This window comes from Pseudorca crassidens, chromosome 11 (assembly GCF_039906515.1).
Source record: "Pseudorca crassidens isolate mPseCra1 chromosome 11, mPseCra1.hap1, whole genome shotgun sequence".
NCBI lineage: Eukaryota > Metazoa > Chordata > Mammalia > Artiodactyla > Delphinidae > Pseudorca > Pseudorca crassidens.
This window is the reverse complement of record NC_090306.1, coordinates 47,604,394-47,619,229: the sequence shown is the minus strand read 5'-3', so window position 1 is coordinate 47,619,229 and position 14,836 is coordinate 47,604,394. Positions and strand designations below refer to the sequence as shown.

The 14,836-nt window shown below is 38.7% G+C and overlaps 1 non-coding gene across 1 annotated transcript; it reads right to left on the bottom strand.

Moving 5' to 3' along the window:
• Window positions 1–624: 624 nt before the first annotated feature.
• Window positions 625–696, bottom strand: TRNAK-UUU (transfer RNA lysine (anticodon UUU)). Its single transcript has one exon. It is a non-coding gene; the product is annotated as a tRNA-Lys (tRNA).
• Between the last annotated feature and the right edge of the window lie 14,140 nt (window positions 697–14,836).

The following is a 14,836-nucleotide window of genomic DNA, read 5'->3' as shown; positions in this document are numbered from 1 at the left end:
GTGTTTAAGTTTATACTAATCTCATCTCCTTGTCAAAGTGCTATCTATTTTGGTCAGGGAAAGGTTTCCTGAGCATAACATTAAAGGCAGAAAACATATATAACAAAGCATTTATATTTTATTATATAAAGAGCTCTTGCAAATCAACATGAAAAGACAACCTCTCCAATAGAAAGATAGGCAAAATCCATAAAGAGACAATTCCAATTGATATGGTCAGGTTTAAGTTCCAACCACCATGCTATTTGTTTTCTACTTGTCCTATCCATTTTTACTTCTTTATTCCTGCTCACCTTGGACTATTTTTAGTATTTCATTTTATCTCCTATTATTAATTATATTTCTTTAATTTTTTCAGTAGTTGCTCTAGGGTTTACAATATGTATCTTTTTTTTTTTTTTTTTTTTTTTGCGGTACGCGGGCCTCTCACTGTTGTGGCCTCTCCCGTTGCGGAGCACAGGCTCCGGACGTGCAGGCTCAGCGGCCACGGCTCACGGGCCCAGCCGCTCTGCGGCATGTGAGATCTTCCCAGACCGGGGCACAAACCCGTGTCCGGGACGGGAAGTCGGCAGGCAGACTCTCAACCACTACGCCACCAGGGAAGCCCAGCTTGCGGGATCTTAGTTCCCTGGCCAGGGATTGAACCTGGGCCACAGAAGTAAAAGCACTGAGTCCTAACCACTGGACCACCAAGGAACTCCCTAAATTTTTAAAATGTCTTTTATATTTACCCACATGCTTACTATTTCCATGCCCTTAATTCTTTTGTGTAGATCTGTTTCCACTTGGTATCATCTTTCTTCAATCTGAAGAACCTCCTTTAATGGTTCTGGTAATGCAAGTGATATATATATATATATATATATATATATATATATATATATATATATAAAATTTATTTTATTATTTATTTATTTTGGCTGCATTGGGTCTTTTGTTGCTGCACATGGGCTTTCTCTAGTTGCAGTAAGTGGGGGTTGCTCTTCTTTGCGGTGCACGGGCTTTTCATTGCGGTGGCTTCTCTTGTTGTGGAGCATGGGCTCTAGGCACGTGGGCTTCGGTAGTTGTGGCACATGGGCTCAGTAGCTGTGGCTCACGGGCTCTAGAGCACAGGCCCTGTAGTTGTGGCTCACGGGCTTAGTTGCTTCGTGGCATGTGGGATCTTCCCGGACCAGGGCACGAACCTGTGTCCCCTGCATTGGCAGGCGGATTCTTAATCACTGCACCACCAGGGAAGCCCGCAAGTGATATATATTTTTTCAGCTTTCGTTTGTTTTAAAATTTCTTCTTTGCTTTCATTTTTAATGGGTATTTCCACTGGGTATAGAATTCTAGATTGATACCTTTTTCATTTAGTACATTTTAAAGGTATAATTCCATTGTTTTCTGTCTTGAATTGTTTCTGAAGAGAGTTAATGGTTATTCTTATATTTGCTTCCATATACATAATGATCTTTTTCTCTGGTTTCTTTTCAGATGTCCTTTTTCTCATTGGTTTTCAGCAATTTTATTAATGCTGTGTCTTGATATAGTTTTCTTTGTGTTTATACTGCTTGTGGTTCATCAAACATTTTGATCTGGGTGTGTTGATATTTTCTTCATTAAATATGGTGAATTTTTTGCCATTATTTCTTCAAATATCCTTTTCTGTTCCTACTGTTTTCCAGTACTCCAAGTCACATGTATGGTAGTGTACTTGATATTGCCCAACAAGTCACTGAGGCTCTGTTCATTTTTCCCCCTTTCTTTTCTTTCTATGCTTCACTTTAGATAGTTCTTATTTCTATGTCTTCAAGTTCACTGATCTTTCAACTGTGTTGTGTAATTTGTTGTTAGGGCCATACAGTGGTATTTTTCATTTCTTTTATGTAGTCTCTATTTCTTTCCTCATTTTATTTATTGTTTTCTTTTCTCTTGAACTAATAATAGGTGTTGAAAAATTCTTATCCACTAATTCCATAACTTCTGTCATTTCTGGTTCTATTTTTTTTAAATTTCAGCATTATTGTGGTTTTTAAAATTTATTATTTTTATACAGCATGTTCTTATTAGTTATCAATTTTATACATATTAGTGTATATATGTCAATCCCAATCTCCCAATTCATCACACCACCACCACCACCCCCGCCCCTGCCACTTTCCCGACTTGGTGTTCATACATTTGTTCTCTACATCTGTGTCTCTGTTTCTGCCCTGCAAACTGGTTCATCTGTATCATTTTTCTAGGTTCCACATATATGCATTAATATACGATATTTGTTATTCTCTGACTTACTTCACTCTGTATGACAGTCTTGATCCATCCACCTCTCTACAAATGACCCAATTTCGTTCCTTTTTATGGCTGAGTAATATTCCATTGTATATGTACCACATCTTCTTTATCCATCCCTCTGTTGATGGGCATTTAGGTTGCTTCCATGACCTGGCTATTGTAAATAGCACTGCAATGAACATTGGGGTGCATGTGTCTTTTTGAATTATGGTTTTCTCTGGGTATAGGCCTAGTAGTGGGGATTGCTGGGTCATATGGTAATTCTATTTTTAGTTTTTTAAGGAACGTCCATAATGTTCTCCATAGTGGCTGTACCAATTTACATTCCCACCAACAGTGTAAGGGGGTTCCCTTCACACCCTCTCCAGCATTTGTTTTTTGTAGATTTTCTGATGATGCCCATTCTAACCGATGTGAGGTGATACCTCATTGTAGTTTTGATTTGCATTTCTCTAATAATTAGTGATGTTGAGCAGCTTTTCATATGCTTCTTGGCCATCTGTATGTCTTCTTTGGAGAAAAGTCTGTTTAGGTCTTCTGCCCATTTTTGGATTGGGTTGTTTGTTTTTTTTAATATTGAGCTGCATGAGCTGTTTATATATTTTGGAGATTAAACCTTTGTCCGTTGATTTGTTTGCAAATATTTTCTCCCATTCTGAGGGTTGTCTTTTCGTCTTGTTTATAGTTTCCTTTGCTGTGTAAAAGCTTTTAAGTTTCATTACGTCCCATTGGTTTATTTTTGTTTTTATTTCCATTACTCTAGGAGTTGGATCAAAAACGATCTTGCTGTGATTTATGTCAAAGAGTGTTCTTCCTATGTTTTCCTCTAAGAGTTTTATAGTGTCCAGTCTTACATTTAGGTCTCCAGTCCATTTTGAGTTTATTTTTGTGTATGGTGTTAGTGAGTGTTCTAATTTCATTCTTTTACATGTAGCTGTCCAGTTTTCCCAGCACCACTTATTGAAGAACTGTCTTTTCTCCATTGTGTATCTTTGCCTCCTTTGTCATAGATTAGTTGACCATAGGTGCATGGGTTTATCTTTGGGCTTTCTATCCTGTTCCATTGATCTATATTTCTGTTTTGTGCCAGTACCATGTTGTCTTGATTACTGTAGCTTTGTAGTATAGTCTGAAGTCAGGGAGCCTGATTCCTCCGGCTCCATTTTTTCCCTCAAAATGGCTTTGGCTATTCAGGGTCTTTTAGGTCTCCATACAAATTTTAAGATTTTTTGTTCTAGTTCTGTAAAAAATGCTATTGGTAATTTGATAGGGATTGCACTGAATCTGTAGATTGCTTTGGGTAGTGTAGTCATTTCACAATATTGATTCTTCCAATCCAAGAACATCTCTCCATCTGTTGGTAGCATCTTTAATTTTTTTCATCAGTGTCTTATAGTTTTCTGCATACAGGTCTTTTGTCTCCCTAGGTAGGCTTATTCCTAGGTATTTTATTCATTTTGTTGGAATGGTAAATGGGAGTGTTTCCTTAACTTCTCTTTCAGATTTTTCATCATTAGTGTATAGGAATGCAAGAGATTTCTGTGCATTAATTTTGTATCCTGCAACTTTACTAAATTCACTGATTAGATCTAGTAGTTTTCTGGTGGCATCTTTAGGATTCTCTATGTATAGTATCATGTCATCTGCAAACAGTGACAGTTTTACTTCTTCTTTTCCAATTTGTATTCCTTGTATTTCTTTTTCTTCTCTGATTGCCGTGGCTAGGACTTCCAAAACTAAGTTGAATAATAATGGTGAGAGTAGACATCTTTGTCTTGTTCCTGATCTTAGAGGAAATGCTTTCAGCTTTTCACTATTGAGAATGATGTTTGCTGTGGGTTTGTTGTATATGGCCTTTATTATGTTGAGGTAGGTTCCCTCTATGCCCACCTTCTTGAGAGTTTTTATCATAAATGGGTGTTGCATTTTGTCAAAAGCTCTTTCTGCATCTATTGAGATGATCATATGTTTTTTATCCTTCAATTTGTTAATATGGTGTGTCACATTGATTGATTTGCATATATTGAAGAATCCTTGCATCCCTGGGATAAATCCCACTTGATCATGGTACATGATCCTTTTAATGTGTTGTTGGATTCTGTTTGCTAATATTTTGTTGAGGATTTTTGCATCTATATTGATGAGTGGTATTGGTCTGTGATTTTCTTTTTTTATAGTATCTTTGTCTGATTTTGGTATCAGGGTGATGGTGGCCTCATAGAATGAGTTTGGGAGTGTTCCTTCCTCTGCAATTTTTTGGAAGAGTTTGAGAAGCATGGGTGTTAGCTCTTCTCTAAATGTTTGATAGAATTCACCGTGAAGCCATCTGGTCCTGGACTTTTGTTTGTTGGAAGATTTTTAATACAGTTTCAATTTCATTACTTGTGATTTGTTTGTTCATATTTTCTATTTCTTCCTGTTTCAGTCTTGGAAGGTTATACCTTTCTAAGAATTTGTCCATTTCTTCCAGGTTGTACATTTTATTGGCATAGAGTTGCTTGTAGTAGTCTCTTAGGATGCTTTGTATTTCTGTGGTGTCTGTTGTAACTTCTCCTTTTTCATTTCTAATTTTATTGATTTGGGTCCTCTCCCTCTTTTTCTTTATGAGTCTGGCTAATGGTTTATCAACTTTGTTTATCTTCTTAAAGAACCAGCTTTTAGTTTTATTGATCTTTGCTATTGTTTTCTTTGTTTCTATTTCATTTATTTATGCTCTGATCTTTATGATTTCTTTCCTTCTACTAACTTTGGGGTTTTTTTTTGGTTCTTCTTCCTCTAATTGCTTTAGATGTAAGGTTAGGTTCTTCATTTGAGATTTTTCTTGTTTCTTGAGGTAGGCTTGTATTGCCATAAACTTCCCTCTTAGAACTTGCTGCATCCCATAGGGTTTGGATCGTCGTGTTTTCATTGTAATTTGTCTCTAAGTGTTTTCTGATTTCCTCTTTGATTTCTTCAGTGATCTCTTGGTTATTTAGTAACGTATTGTTTAGCCTCCATGTGTTTGTGTTTTTTATGTTTTTTCCCTGTAATTGATTTCTAATCTCATAGCATTGTGGTCAGAAAAGATGCTTGATATGATTTCAATTTTCTTAAACTTACTGAGGCTTGATTTGTGACCCAAGATGTGATCTATCCTGGAGAATGTTCCGTGTGCACTTGAGAAGAAAGTGTAATCTTCTGTTTTTGGATGAAATGTTCTATAAATATCAATTAAATCTATCTAGTCTATTGTGTCATTTAAAGCTTGTGTTTCCTTATTAATTTTCTGTTTGGATGATCTGTCCATTGGTGTAAGTGAGGTGTTAAAGTTCCCCACTATTACTGTGCTACTGTCGATTTCCTCTTTTATAGCTGTTAGCCGTTGCCTTATGTATTGAGGTCTCCTATGTTGGGTGCATATATGTTTATAATTGTTATATATTCTTCTTGGATTGATCCCTTGATCATTATGTAGTGTCCTTCCTTGTCTCTTATAACATTCTTTATTTTAAAATCTATTTTATCTGATATGAGTATTGCTACTCCAGCTTTCTTTTGATTTCCATTTGCATGGAATATCTTTTTCCATCCCCTCACTTTCAGTCTGTATGTGTCCCTAGGTCTGAAGTGGATCTCTTGTAGACAGCATATATATGGGTCTTGTTTTTGTGTCCATTCAGCAAGTCTCTGGTTTTTGGTTGGAGCATTTAATTCATTCACATTTAAGGTAATTATCGATGTTTATGTTACTATGACCATTTTCTTAATTGTTTTGGGGTTTTTTTTGTAGGTCCTTTTCTTCCCTTGTGTTTCCCACTTAGAGAAGTTCCTTTAGCATTTGTTGTAGAGCTGGTTTGGTGGTGCTTAATTCTCTTAGCTTTTGCTTGTCTGTAAAGCATTTGATTTCTCCATTGAATCTGAATGAGATCCTTGCCGGGTAGAGTAATCTTGGTTGTAGGTTCTTCCCTTTCATCACTTTAAGTATATCATGCCACTCCCTTCTGGCTTGTAGAGTTTCTGCTGAGAAATCAGCTGTTGACCTTATGGGAGTTCCTTTGTATGTTATTTGTCATTTTTCCCTTGTTGCTTTCAATAATTTTTCTTTGTCTTTAATTTTTTGCCAATTTGATTACTATGTATCTCCACGTGTTTCTCCTTGGGTTTATCCTGCCTGGGACTCTCTGCACTTCCTGGACTTGGGTGGCTATTTCCTTTCCCATGTTAGGGAAGTTTTCAACTATAATCTCTTCAAATATTTTCTCGGGTCCTTTCTCTCTCTTTTCTCCTTCTGGGACCCCTATAATGTGAATGTTGTTGTGTTTAATGTCCCAGAGGTCTCTTAGGCTGTCTTCATTTCTTTTCATTCTTTTTTCTTTAGTCTGTTCCACAGCAGTGAATTCCACCATTCTGTCTTCCAGGGCACTTATCCATTATTCTGCCTCAGTTATTCTGCTATTGATTCCTTCTAGTGTATTTTTCATTTCAGTTATTGTATTGTTCACCCCTGTTTGTTTGTTCTTTAATTCTTCTAGGTCTTTGTTAAACATTTCTTGCATCTTCTTGATCTTTGCCTCCATTCTTTTTCCAGGGTCCTGGATCATCTTCTCTATCATTATTCTGAATTCTTTCTCTGGAATGTTGCCTATCTCCACTTCATTTAGTTGTTTTTCTGGGGTTTTATCTTGTTCCTTCATCTGGTACATAGCCCTCTGCCTTTTCATCTTGTCTATCTTTCTGTGAATGTCTCTGGGTCTATTTTTATTGTCTGATTTTTCTGCTGGCTATAGATCCCATTTTCCCTTTTTATGTTATTTATTTACTTATTTATTTATTTGATGGTTGCAAGGAGTATGTCTAGTATTTTTTTTTTTTTTTTTTGCGGTACGCGGGCCTCTCACTGTTGTGGCCTCTCCCATTGTGGAGCACAGGCTCCGGATGCGCAGGCTAAGAGGCCATGGATCACAGGCCCAGTCGCTCTGCGGCATGTGGGATCTTCCCAGACCAGGGCACGAACCCGCGTCCCCTGCATCGGCAGGTGGACTCCCAACCACTGCACCACCAGAGAAGCCCTATCTAGTAATTTTTTATTAGATGCTGGACATTGTGAATGTTACATTGTTGAGTTTCTGGATTTTATTTCCTTCCTTTAAAGAGTGTTGGGCTTTGTTCTGGCAGGCAGCTAATTTACTTGAATATCAACTTGATACTTTTGAGGCATGTTTTTAAACTTTGTTAAGGTAGGTCTAGGGTAGCTTTACTCTCAGGCTTGTAGGTGCCCTACTCCTAAGGCATAGCTTTTGTGAAGTCTCTACTGAATACTCTGAGTATTCAACAACGTCTCTTCAGTCTGACTGGTTGGAAGTCTAATTTTCCCATCCCTGTGTAAGTGCCAGTAATTATACACTTTGTAATTCTTCAGCAGTTGTTTTTTTTACCTGATAGTTGATTTTTGGCCAGTTTCATGGAGTCTCCCCTCTCATTCCCATTCATGAGCAGTCTATTGTTCAGTCAAAGACTCACAGGGCCACTATGAAAATTTGTGGAGCTCTTTCTTCACATAGCTCTCTTCTTTCTAGTACTCTCTTCCACAGAATCACACCTCTTCAGCCTTCCCAAAATCTAATCTCTGTCCCTTTATTTCAGCAAAACCACTGTACTCTGCTTGGATTTCCCATTCCTGTGATATTGTCTGGAATGTATCTCTGGTCAGATAGTTGGGAGAATTGAAAGGCTCACATAATTTGTTTTCTTTCCTTTTCTCTCATGGATTGTAATCCTGTGTTGCTTTTGCCCAATATCTGAAAACAGTTCATCTATTTTATACAGTTTTCTAGTTTTTTTTTTAATTAAATGGTGGGATGGCTAATTTGTCAGATTACTTTGCCATGTAGAAATAAACAGACAATTCAATTTTCACTGGATATAGAATTATAGGTTGGCATTTTTTTTTTCAGTACTTCAAAGATGTCATTCCATTGTCTTCTGACTTGCACTGCTATCTTTGTTTTTCCAACTATAGTGTGTCTTTATCAGGAATGAAAAGTAAAACAACAATAGGATATACTTGATTATTATGTTGTTAAAAAAAAAAAAGAGTATAGTGTTCATAAGTACCAGAGAAATGGGCACAGTCATACTTCCGCTGGTGCAAATTGTTAAAGTCTTCTTGTAGGGACAATTTGTCAAAAATATTAAAGGCCTATAGCCAAAAATCAGGAAAAGCCCAAGTTTCTGTCAGCAGATAAATGAATAAAGAAAATGTGATATATACATATAATGGAATGTTATTCAGCCATAAAATGAATAAAATTCTGACATATGCCAAAAATGGATGAATCTCGGTAACATCATGCAAGTGAAAGAAGCCAGACACAAAAAAGGACAAATATTATATGATTCCACTTAAATGAGGTACCTATAATAGGAAAATTCATAGAGATAATAGGTAGAGTAGAGATTAACAGGGGCTGGGAGAAGTGGAATGAGGAGTTACTGTTTTATGGGTAGAGAGTTTTTGCTTGAGTTGATGAAAAAGTTCTGGAAATAGATAGTGGCGATAGTTACACAATGTTGTAAATGTACTTAATGCCACTGCATTTTTACTTATAAAATGATTAAAATGTGTATATTTTACAACAATTTTTTAAAATGTTAATGAGAGGCCTAAAAAAGATTTTTTTTGGACAAAGAAATTATTCTTGCAAGAAATTGTCCTAAGGAAAATACAAGGAGGTATGTAGAGATTTAGTCACAAGGATGTTTTGTTAAGAGTATTTTTACAAAAACAAAATGAGAAAAAATAACACAAAAATAAAGAATACAATTTTTTTTTGGCCATACCACATGGCTTGTGGGATCTTAATTCTCCAACCAGGGCTTGAACCTGGGCCCTCAGCAGTGAAAGTGTGGAGTCCTAACCACTGGACCACCAGAGAATTCCGAAGAGTACAATTTTAATGTCCCCAAACAAGCCATTGATGAAATATACTATGATGTATAACAGACTGCCATAGAGAAATTTAAAAAAACAACTATGTTCTTTTTAAGAAGAACACTTAATTACATGGAAAGACTAAGAGGAGATACTGCAAAATGTTAGTGGTGGTTATTTCTGGGTAGTGGGATTATAGATGATTTTTCTTTTCTTTTATGTAATTTTTATGTTCTAAATTTATTACAGTAAATATGCATTTTTAATAAACTAAAAATTGAAGTTTGTTTTATTATTTATTTATTTATTTATTTATTTATTTATTTATTTATTTATTTATTTATAGCTGTGTCGGGTCTTAGATGCGGCACAGGGGATCTTCATGAGGCATGTGGGATCTTTCGTTGTGGAGCAGGCTCTTCACTGTGGTGCACAGGCTTCTTTCTAGTTGTGGCTCGTGGGCTTCTCTCTATTTGTGGTGTGCGGGTTTTCTCGCTCTAGCTGTGGCTGGGCGGGCTCCAGGGCATGTGGGTTCTGTAGTTGTGGTGCGTGGGGTCCAGAGCGTGAGGGCTCTGTAGTTCGCAGCAAGCGGGCTCTCTCTTTGAGGCGCACGAGCCCAGTAGTTGTGGCGCACTGGCTTAGTTGCCCCTTGGCATGTAGGATCTCAGTTTCCCCACCAGGGATCAAACCCGTGTCCCCTGCATTGGATGGCTGATTCTTTACCCCTGGAGCACCAGGGAAGTCCCTGAAGTTTATTTTAAAATGTTTTATCCATCCTTCAGAGATCAGCTGCGAAGTTACTCATCTGTTAACTGTTCTCAGAATCTTCCAACTGAAAATGGTTGTTTCTGTCTCCAAATTCTATGGCCTCTTATATGTCTCTCATGGTACTTATCACATAGGCCCATGTATTAAAATAATTTAAGAGTCTGGTTTACCTCTCCTGCTCAGCACACATGAGACTATCTCACCAGGCACTACCTAAATCAGGAATATTGGTCCCCAGCCTTTTTGGCACCAGGGACCGGTTTTGTGGAAGACAGTTTTTCCACGGATGGCAGGGGTTGGAGGATGGTTCAGGCGGTAATGCGAACGATGGGAGCGGCAGATGAAGCTTCGCTCACGAGCTCACCGCTCACCTCCAGCTGTGCGGCCTGGTTCCTAACAAAACTACAATGAGGTATCACCTCACACCGGTTAGAATGGGCATCATCAGAAAATCTACAAACAACAAATGCTGGAGAGGGTGTGGAGAAAAGGGAACCTTCTTACACTGTTGGTGGGAATGTAAATTGATACAGCCACTATGGAGAACTGATCTAGAGAAAGGGTCGGGTCTTCCTGAGTTCAGGTATTTCTAAGGTTAATGATATTTGAATGGATTATTTAACCTAATTTAGAAACATGAAATTATTGGGAAGAACAACATTTTATAAACTACTTATATATTCAGCAAGCAGTTAACGTAGACAGACATAGAATTAGTTCCAAGTGTGTTTTTGTTTAATGTAAATCCCTCTGCTTAGAGTTCCTCTTCTTGGGTGGCAAGCTTGTTTTAATTGGATTGTACAAACAATATTTTATCTAGCAATAATGTCCCAGATAATAATGTGCAGGCTGTAACAATGCTAAAACACTCAAATACAAACACAGATTCAGTGAATTATAGTTTCTAATGTGCAACGTAAGGTACAGTGATTTCTGATCCACTTGTTTCTGCCCTTGGTATAAACATTTTTGCATTTTTTACATACTTATTCCTACTAGATTGGAAGCCCCTCATGGCAGTAGAAACAAGACTAGTTTTATTCGTATCTGAATTCCTGGTTCTTGGTACCTAGTGCATAATGAAACACAATATAGATGTTTGTTTGTTGAATGACTCTAGTCACTAGGGTTCAGACCTAGAAGACCTGGGTTCAAATCTCAGTTCCACTTGCCATGGGCAAAACTTAGTTGATCTGAATGTTACTTTGCTCCACTATAAAAATAAGAATAATGATAGGGTTTCCCTGGTGGCGCAGTGGTTGGGAGTCCGCCTGCTGATGCAGGGGGCGCGGGTTCGTGCCCCGGTCCGGGAGGATCACATGCCGCAGAACGGCTGGGCCCATGGGCCGTGGGCGCTGGGCCTGCGCGTCCAGAACCTGCGCTCCGCGGCGGGAGAGGCCACGGCAGTGAGAGGCCTGCGTACCGCAAAAAAAAAAAAAAAATAATAATGATAAAACCTAGTCTGCAACATTGTTATTATGAGAATTAAATGAGATAAGGAATATGAAGGCTTTTTAAACTGTCAGTCCCATGATAAAGTTATTATTAATGAAGTTTTGAAGTAGAGAACTGATGGTAAGATCATGGAATAACCGGGAGAGACCAGATATATGCCTCTCAAAAGACCTCAACAAGATGGTGTTAATTTTCTTGGTGTGTTTACCATGGCCAGGATCTTGCAAATAACCCCACAGGGTCAGACATCTGGTTTTGTCAGCACAGAGAGGAGATCTTGGGGTCAGACTCATATTAGTCAAGCTCACAAGACTTGCATAAACCAGAATATATAAACTATAGTGTCAATTTACCAATTTACACATACTACATCTGCCATGAGAAACAGAATACTTGGGTCAGCACAACCAGCCCTCTACCTTCCCACAAACATTGCTCCTGATTTGGTTCACCAAATTATATTCAGAAGGTCTCTTGGTGAACATGCATGTTTCCCATGACTGCTGTAACAAATTGCCACAAACATGGTGACTTAAAACAGCCAAAACTTATGCTCTCACAGTTCTGGATCCCAGAAGTTCAAAATCAGTGTCACTGGATCAAAATCAAGGTGCAGCAAAGGAGCACTCCCCTCAGAGGCTGTAAGGGAGATTCTATTCCTGGCCTTTTCCAGCTTCTGGTGGTCGCCAGCATTCCTTAGCTTGTGACAGCATCCCTCCAGCCTCTGCCTCTGTCGTCGCACTGTCTTCTCTTATTTGTATGTGAAATCTCCCTTTCTCTCTGTTTTGTAAGGATACATCTGATTGCATTTAGTGCCCACTCAGATAATCCAAAATAATCTCCGCTTCTCAAAATGCTTAATTTAATCACATCTGCAAAGTCCTCCCCCACTTTTTTTTTTTTTTTTGCCGTATAAGGTAATAAGTTCCAGGGATTCAGAGATGGATGTCTTTTTCGGGAGGCACATTTTTCAACCTACTGCAGGATGGAAATTGGGATTTGAAAAGTGAATTATACTACTAGAAGGACTGAAGGCATCAGACTACACTATGTGGTGCATTTACTTTCACAGTAGGAATGGCCTTGTCAAATGGCCTGAATACTCAAGTCTATTGCCAAGATTCATTTTCTCAATACAGTTCTTGGATGGCCATTGCCAGTGTCTGCTTCTGTGACTGCTATTTTTTTAAATAATTTTTAAAAAATTAAAAAAAACTTTGGCTGCGTTGGCCTTTCGTTGTGGCAAGCAGACTTTCTCTAGCTGCGGCGAGCAGGGGCTACTCTTTGTTGCAGCGCGCGGGCTTCTTGTTGTGGTGGCTTCTCTTGTTGCAGAGCACGGGCTCTAGGCTCGCGGGCTTCAGTAGTTGTGGCACACGGGCTCAGTAGTTGTGGCTCGTGGGCTGTAGAGCACTGGCTCAGTAGTTGTGGGGCACGGACTTAGTTGCTCTGCGGCATGTGGGATCTACCCAGACCAGGGCTTGAACCCGTGTCCCCTGAATTGGCAGGCGGATTCTTAACCAATGCACCACCAGGGAAGCCCCTGTGACTGCTTTTTAATGCCTCCATAACTAACAAAACTCCTTTCGATGGGCCTACTTTTTCTTTCCTCTTTTTCCTTTCTTTCTTTCTTCCTTTTTTTCCTTCTTCTTTTTCTTGCTTTCTTTTTTTTGTCTTGCCTGGGAACTATTCTGTTTCTTTAATTGGAGGCCTTGCCTACCTCTGTTATGGTCCACTATCTGTCAATGTTTATAGTTTAATTTTTTTTTTTTTCTTCACTGTGCAGCTTGCAGGGTCTTAGTTCCCCGACCAGGGATTGAACCTGGGCCACGGCAGTGAAAGCGTGGAATTCTAACCACTAAGCCACCAGGGAACTCCCCTAATTCATTTCTCTTTAAATTGAAGTATAACTGAACTACAGCACTATGTTAGTTCCAGGTGCACAAAATAGTTTCCATAGTTCTGTATGTTAGAAAATGATCACCACTATAGCATAATTTTAAAAAATTAATTAATTAATCTATTTGGCTGCTCCAGGTCTTAGTTGCGGTATGTGGGATCTTTGTTACTGAGTGCGGGATCTTCGTTGCAGCATGTGGGATCTTTCAGTTGCGGCCTGCGGGATCTAGTTCCCTGACCAGGGATCGAACCCAGGCCCCCTGCATTGGGAGCAAGAAGTCTTAACCACTGGACCTCCAGGGAAGTCCCATTAGCATGTTGAACTTTTCTTGTTTAAATTGCTATGTGGTTTCTCTTTCCTGGTTGGACCTGGACTGATACAATAACTCATCAGAACTATCAGGCAAGGACTTTAAAGGAGCTATTATAACGATTCTGAATGAAGTAAAGAAAAATATGCTCATAATAAGTGGAAAAATAGAAAATAGCAGAAGACTAGAAACTATAAAAAAGTGCCAAATGAAAATTCTAGAACTGAAAAATACAGTATTTGAAATTTAAAAATCACTGAATGGACTTAATAGCAGTTTGGAGATAGGAAAAATTCAGTGAACTTGAAGATAGTTCAAGAGAAATGATCCAGTGTGAAGAATATAGAGAAAAAGAAAAGACTGAAAAATGTGAACAGAACTTCAGAAACCTATAATGTCAGAAATCTAATATACATTTATTTAATTGGAGTCACAGGAGAGGAAAGGGAGAATGGGGTAGAAAACTCTGTGAAGAAATAATGGCTGAACACTTCCCGAATTTGGTGAAAGACATAAATTTTCAGATCAAAGAAGCTCAGCAACGGTTAGTGGAAATGTAACTTGGTCAGCCACAGCGAAAAACATTATGGAGATTCCTCAAAAAACTAAAAATAGAACTACCATGCTACCCAGCAATTCCATGCTTAGGTATATATATATGCACCCCAATGTTCATAGCAGCACTATTTGCCATAGCCAAGATGTGGAAGCACGGCTTCCCTGGTGGCGCAGTGGTTGAGAGTCCGCCTGCCGAGGCAGGGGATGCAGGTTCGTGCCCCGGTCCGGGAAGATCCCACATGCCGCGGAGCGGCTAGGCCCGTGAGCCATGGCCGCTGAGCCTGCGCGTCCGGAGCCTGTGCTCCGCAACGGGAGAGGCCACAGCAGTGAGAGGCCCGCGTACCGCAAAAAAAAAAAAAAAAAAAAAAGATGTGGAAGCAACCTAAGGGTCCATCAACAGATGAATGGATAATGAAGATGTGCATATATATGTATACACACACACACACACACAATGGAATACTACTCAGCCATAAAAAGAAATTTTGCCATTTGCAACAACATAGATGGACTTGGAGGGTATTATGCTAAGTGAAATAAATCAGACCAAGAAAGACAAATATATCACTTACATGTGGAATCTAAAAAAATAAAACTAGTGAATATAGCAAAAAAGAAACAGACTCACAGATATAGAGAACTAACTAGTGGTTACAAGTGG